A 6835-nucleotide genomic window follows, 5' to 3' on the forward strand; every position below is an offset into this window, starting at 1 on the left:
TATCACCAATCTTCAGTTAAAACACTGAAAATTTATGAGAGACAGCTATATGCGTGTGGTTGTGTGTGTGTGTGTGTGTTTTTTTTTTTTGAAAAGAGAAGAGATAGGTAGAAAGGCAGAGAGATAGATAGAAAAAAGAAATGGGGTAAAGCAGGCAAAGTGAAATGAAGGACAAGAGAAATTGTCTTTGGGTAAGCAGTTCTATACAAGATAGACCAAAAAGAGAGAAAAAAAAAGATCTTCACATGCCATGAGTCTAGGCGAAATGGTGTCAAATAGAAAAGTAACTTACCGGATGAAAGAAAAACAAGAATTCCATAGAAATGTGTGTTGCCTGCCCTGGACAAAAATGTATTTATAGTAAGATTACTTTTTTTCCATTTTCTCCACTCTTCATTGAAATGTTCAAGGGAGTGATCTCCCTTACCAGTCACACTTTATTTTTTTAAAGGTTATGATGATCATTTATTAAGTTTACGAGAACATTTATGTTCAAAGTATTGTTTAAACACCTAGTATTATAAATATAATTCTTAATAATGATATCAATCTCATTGTCAATATTATCATACACATTTCTCACAGATTAAAAACAAAATCCAAAAGACTCTTTGTTGAAAAAGGGATAGGTAGTGCTTCCAAATGTACTTCTAAGCTCTGTAAGAAATTCTGAACACTTTCACATTTCCAGAGGATATGTGTGATAGTTTCTGTTTCAGATTTACAGAAAATACAGAATGGGCTGTCAATTATGTTTGCTTTATAAAGGATAGAATTTGTTGTCAAAATGTTGTGTAAGGTGCTGTACTGAAACCACTGGAATTTAGAATTATTTGTTATTTTAAAAGGTAAAGAGAAAATGCTTGCCCACATAGTGTCTTCAAAATTAAATTGTTCAGCCCATTTTTTCCTACCAGTGGGGATTTCTGTAACAAAATAGGGTTTAGATATTCTGAATGCACACCAATATTTTGTAACTGTATTTACAGTGGACAGCACTGATATCTTCTGATCCTATTAGTCTATTCTGTAACACAACTGGATTTTCATATGGGATTGGTTGATCATGATCTCATGCTTTTTGGTCCTATGGGTTAATTGCACAATCACGTTTCTATTCTGGCCACTGATGAAATTCCTGAGTCAATGTGTGATGTCGAAGTGTTCTCCCTTGAGTGGAACGTTCAGTTTAGAGTTGATGAATCTCACTATGCTGCCAATTCACAGTCTGACATACCCTTCAGTCCAAAAATTCTAATAGAATTTTTGCGTCCGTGTTGTTCTTAGTCGTTAAACCTCTCACTCATTACTGTCTTGGAGGCTTGGAGTTCTGAACATTTAGATTCCAGATTCCCAACAGTCTCTCGGAGCTCTTCGTTTTCCTTCTCTAAAGCATATATATGTTTTCCAATCGTTTCTAGCTCACAATTCTCCTCCTTGATATCAACCTTCAACTTAGAAAACTTTTCTTCCATCATATCTGTGATTCAAAGAATGTGTTTGTGACCAATCTCTGCTTTCGTCACAATAATAGAAAGCATCGCCGTAATTTCCCCCGATCTTTCATCGGGTGTCTTGGTTCCTGAAGAACTCTGACTTCTTGTTGTTCCAGGTTTCCACATGTTTCAGAAGTTCACAACAGATGTAAAGTGTATCCTGTACAAGCTACATGTATGCTGTATAGTGGGCACGTCGTGAGAAGTTGTCACATTAGGGTCTGATCCATTGTCCTTTTTACAAGCGTCCAAAAAACTTTCTGTGTTAAATTTCCCATGTCTTTTTCTAACAGTTCTATTCCGGGATATATCAACAATCCATAGTCCAAAAATCACAGTATTCAAAGTACCATAAATAACATAAATGATATCAATCACTCAGAGCAAATTTTTTTTTTGACCATCCAGGTCCGCGTGACCTTGACCTTCTCAGGAAGTCGAGTTGATATAGTGTATACTATGTATGGAATTCCAGTTTGAAAAGATGGTAAATAGGAATCAAAGAAATATTAAAAGTATCCATTTCTGCTGAAAAGAATTTCTTATTTGTTCTTAATCGGTGATGTAACCCTAAACCTGATATAGTTTCCTCTAGGACCCAACTCAAAAGCTTCTTTTCAAAATGTGTAACGTCTGGTGGTTTTGATTTCATTGCAAGTGAATCCTGTAAATATATATTTGAACTTATAGGTCTATTATTATCTTTTTATTTTCAGACAGTGATTCTACTGTCCAGAAGCGTTTTGCTTTCGCTGCCTACTATGGCGATCATATGGTTCTTCAGAAAGCCCCACAGCGTGCTGTTATCTGGGGCTACAGTTCACATTTGGATGATACGATCAATGTCTCTGTGGCCAAGCAGACAGTCCTAGCAGTAGTTGACACAGATGGATTATGGAGAGTGACCCTTGACCCTGTTAATTATCCTGGACCATACAACATCACTGCCCATGGTTCAGAAGGGGAGATTACTCTGACTGATGTCCTATTTGGAGATGTTTGGAAATCCAAGAGTCCAGGCTAATTTTGATAAGTTAAATGTATGCCTTCCTCAGACTTCTGCTCAAATTTTTAATAACTTGATTACATAATACAGTTATGTATATTATGTTAATTAATGGTTCTTAATCTGGCTTTGCAATTAGTATTTTATAAATGGATTCTTTTTTCATAGTAAATGGAGTCTGGCTTTATTTTGAATAGCGTATTCCTGAAAAATAAGTTTGATTTTAATTTCTATGCTTCAAGGGCGAAGAGATGGTTTCAAAGCAAATTTTGTTCATACACACTGACTTAATATTTCGATGGTTTAAAATAATAAAATTACAAGTCACTGAATATAACATATAGTTCTCTAGGACTCTTACTAATCTCCTAATCTCTTTCTAATCTCCTAGTCTCTTACTAATCTCCTAGTCTCTTACTAATCTCTAGGACTCTTACTAATCTCCTAGTCTCTTACTAATCTCTAGGACTCTTACTAATCTCCTAGTGTTTACTAATCTCCTAGTCTCTTGCTAATCTCCTAGTCTCTTTCTAATCTCCTAGTCTCTTACTAATCTCTAGGACTCTTACTAATCTCCTAGTCTCTTACTAATCTCTAGGACTCTTACTAATCTCCTAGTGTTTACTAATCTCCTAGTCTCTTGCTAATCTCCTAGTCTCTTACTAATCTCCTAGTCTCTTACTAATCTCCTAGTCTCTTACTAATCTCTTGAACTCTTACAAAGCTCCTAATCTTTTACTTATCTCCTAATCTTTTACTTATCTCCAAATCTCTTACCAATCTCCTGAACTCTTACTACTCTCCCAGTCTTTTAGTTATCTCTTTATCTCCTAATCTCTTACTTATCACCTAATCTCTTACTAATCTCCTAATCTCTTACTAATCTCCTAGTCTCTTACTTATCTCCTAGTCCCTTACTAATCTCCTGAACTCTTACTACTCTCCCAGTCTTTTAGTTATCTCCTTATCTCCTAATCTCTTTCTTATCACCTAATCTCTTACTAATCTCCTAGTCTCTTACTAATCTCCTAATCTCTTACTTATCTCCTAGTCCCTTACTAATCTCCTGAACTCTTACTACTCTCCCAGTCTTTTAGTTATCTCCTTATCTCCTAATCTCTTACTTATCTCCTAATCTCTTACTTATCTCCTAGTTTCTTACTAATCTCCTAGTCTGTTACTTATCTTCTTGTCTCTTACTGTTTTCCTAGACTCTTACTAATCTCACAATCTCTTACTTATTTCCTAATCTCTTACTAATCCCCTGAACTCTTACTACTCTCCCAGTCTTTTAGTTATCTCCTTATCTCCTAATCTCTTACTTATCTCCTAATCTCTTACTAATCTCCTGAACTCTTACTACCCTCCAAGTCTTTTAGTTATCTCCTAATTTCCTAATCTCTTACTTATTTCCTAGTTTCTTACTTAGCTCCTAATCTCTTACTTATCTCCTAGTCTGTTACTTATCTTCTTGTCTCTTACTGTTTTCCTAGACTCTTACTAATCTCACAATCTTTTACTTATCTCCTTATCTCTTACTAATCTCCTAATCTCTTACTTAGCTCCTAATCTCTTACTTATCTCCTAGTCTGTTACTTATCGTCTTGTCTCTTACTGTTTTCCTAGACTCTTACTAATCTCACAATCTTTTACTTATCTCCTTATCTCTTACTAATCTCCTAATCTCTTACTTATCTCCTAATCCCCTGAACTCTTACTACTCCCCCTGTCATTTAGTTATCTCCTTATCTCCTAATTTCTTACTTATCATCTAATCTCTTACTAATCTCCTAATCTCTTACTTATCTCCTAGTCCCTTGCTGATCTCCTAAAATCCAATTCTCTCCTATACTCTTACTACCATAATCATCTTGACTTTACTAATATCATATAAATTCTTACTTATCTCTCCGGGACTCTTTCATGTCTCTCCTTTATCGTTTCCTCTCTTAGACTCCTACTAGACTGTTTTAGACTCTAACAGCTACAGTGACACAAAATAAAGTACCTGTGATCATTTTGTGTAATATATTATCCATAACTTCAATTTCCTTGCCCTTTTTGTTTTTAAAAAATTTGCAGTGTTTATAGAATTTCTACAATATGTTGATATTTAATATTTCCTTTGAATTAAGAATCTTTACATGTTTACATGTTAATAGAGACTATTGGTGGGGGTGAATGGAAGAATACTTTCTGTGCTGTATGCTGGCTGTATGGTAAGTATTTGTACCAGAAACTGGGTTACCCTGTTGGTCTAATCAACGACTGCTATGGAGGAACCCCTGTGGAGGCCTGGTCATCTCCAGATGCTCTGGCCAACTGTGACCTGAACCATTTGGGCACGGAACATCTAAAGTTGGATAAATCGTTCCTGGGAGTGTAAATGATGATGCAGTATCTTGGTTAAATTCCTTATACCATGAGCACTGCTTTGTAAATGTTATCAGTATAAACACATGTCTGTTGTGTATTATTGGAAAATATCAGTATAAACACATGTCTGTTGTGTATTGTTGGAAATATCAGTATAAACACATGTCTGTTGTTTATTGTTGGAAAATACCTATATAAACACATGTCTATTGTGTATTGTTGGAAATATCAGTATAAACACATGTCTGTTGTGTATTGTTGGAAAATATCAATATAAACACATGTCTGTTGTGTATTGTTGGAAAATATCAGTATAAACACATGTCTGTTGTGTATTGTTGGAAATATCAGTATAAACACATTTCTGTTATGTATTGGTGGAAAATATCAGTCTAAACACATGTTTGTTGTGTATTGGTGGAAAATATCAGTATCAACATGTCTGTTGCCTAATGATGGAAAATATCAGTCTAAACACATGTCTGTTGTGTATTGTTGGAAAATACCTGTATAAAAACATGTCTGTTGTGTATTGTTGGAAAATGTCAGTATCAACACATTTCTGATATGTATTGTTGGAAATATATGTATAAACACATGTCTGTTGTGTATTGTTGGAAAATATCGGTACAAACATGTTTGTTGTCTATTGGTGGAAAATATCAGTATAAACACATGTCTGTTGCATATTGGTGAAAAATATCAGTATAAACACATGTCTGTTGTGTATTGTTGGAAAATATCAGTATAAACACATGTCTGTTGTGTATTGGTGGAAAATATCAGTATAAACACATGTCTGTTGTGTATTGGTGGAAAATATCAGTATAAACACATGTCTGTTGCGTAATGATGGAAAATATCAGTCTAAACACATGTCTGTTGTGTATTGGTGAAAAATATCAGTACTGCTTTGTAAATGTTGTTGGCATTTACTCAATGAATTCTGCATCACAGTATCTTGACTATTGGTTTTCATGTGATGTTGTTGATAAAGCCTAGTGTGTTACTTCCATTTTTCAGTGAGGTTGGTTATAAACAGTTTCAAAATATGCAAGATCCGAGTCCCACGACTTCGTCAGTGTTGTGGAATTTCATGATTCATCCTTTTCCTGAATATGACCATATATGGAGTCATCTGGTATCAGGGTATATAATTCTATTTTATAGATCCATTTTCATCATGACCACTACATTTTTATACATATAAATTTTGTTGAACACATCCAAATTTTAATTAATTACCTGGTATGATTGTGAAAATAATTTAGAGTCAAAAGTTTTTGAGTCGACACCGCATGAAATCATGACGAAGTATTAAAGACATCTTAGCAAAACAAGGACTACAGGTTGGTGAAGACAGTGACCTGTTTAAGGGTATTTGAAAACATGTCAATTAAAGTATGATTATCTTCTGAAAAACTTAATTTAATATGTTAATTGACTGTTGAGAAATGACAGATTTCATTTGTTCTTTATCAAGTTTGATATACACCTCCTGTAGGAATGGATGGATATCACTAAAATTTGGTCTAAGGCATTCTTGTGTGAAATGAAACAAATCTTGTATAGACTTAAGGGTAGGCGGGACGGAGACCAATAGGAGAAATAGAGCAAATTCTTTAAAATCCCACTCCTGTAGGAATGATTGAAATTTTTCCGAATGGGATCTGAGGTATTTTTGGTTTGAGGGGAATCCCTTGGGGGAGAGGAAATGGGATCCCTTTGGTGAGAGGGGTGGGCCCAAGTACTCTCAGAATGGCATTTATCTTTTTCTTTTGTCTTCAAGACATCTGGTGAAAATGTACTTTTGCCAGTTTCCAATTTATTTTCTAGATATGTTGCTCCTATGATAGTAAGCCAGTGTGTTCCTTGCATTCCTGGTGGTTACCAGCTTCAGTCGTCAAGGCTATGGCCAGTAGTGTGGTGGTGTCGACTGCAGTTTGTGAGCCACAGA

Source organism: Ylistrum balloti, unplaced genomic scaffold (genome assembly GCF_031769215.1).
Source record: "Ylistrum balloti isolate Yb309-2 unplaced genomic scaffold, AGI_CSIRO_Ybal_v1 Utg370946, whole genome shotgun sequence".
Taxonomy (NCBI): domain Eukaryota; kingdom Metazoa; phylum Mollusca; class Bivalvia; order Pectinida; family Pectinidae; genus Ylistrum; species Ylistrum balloti.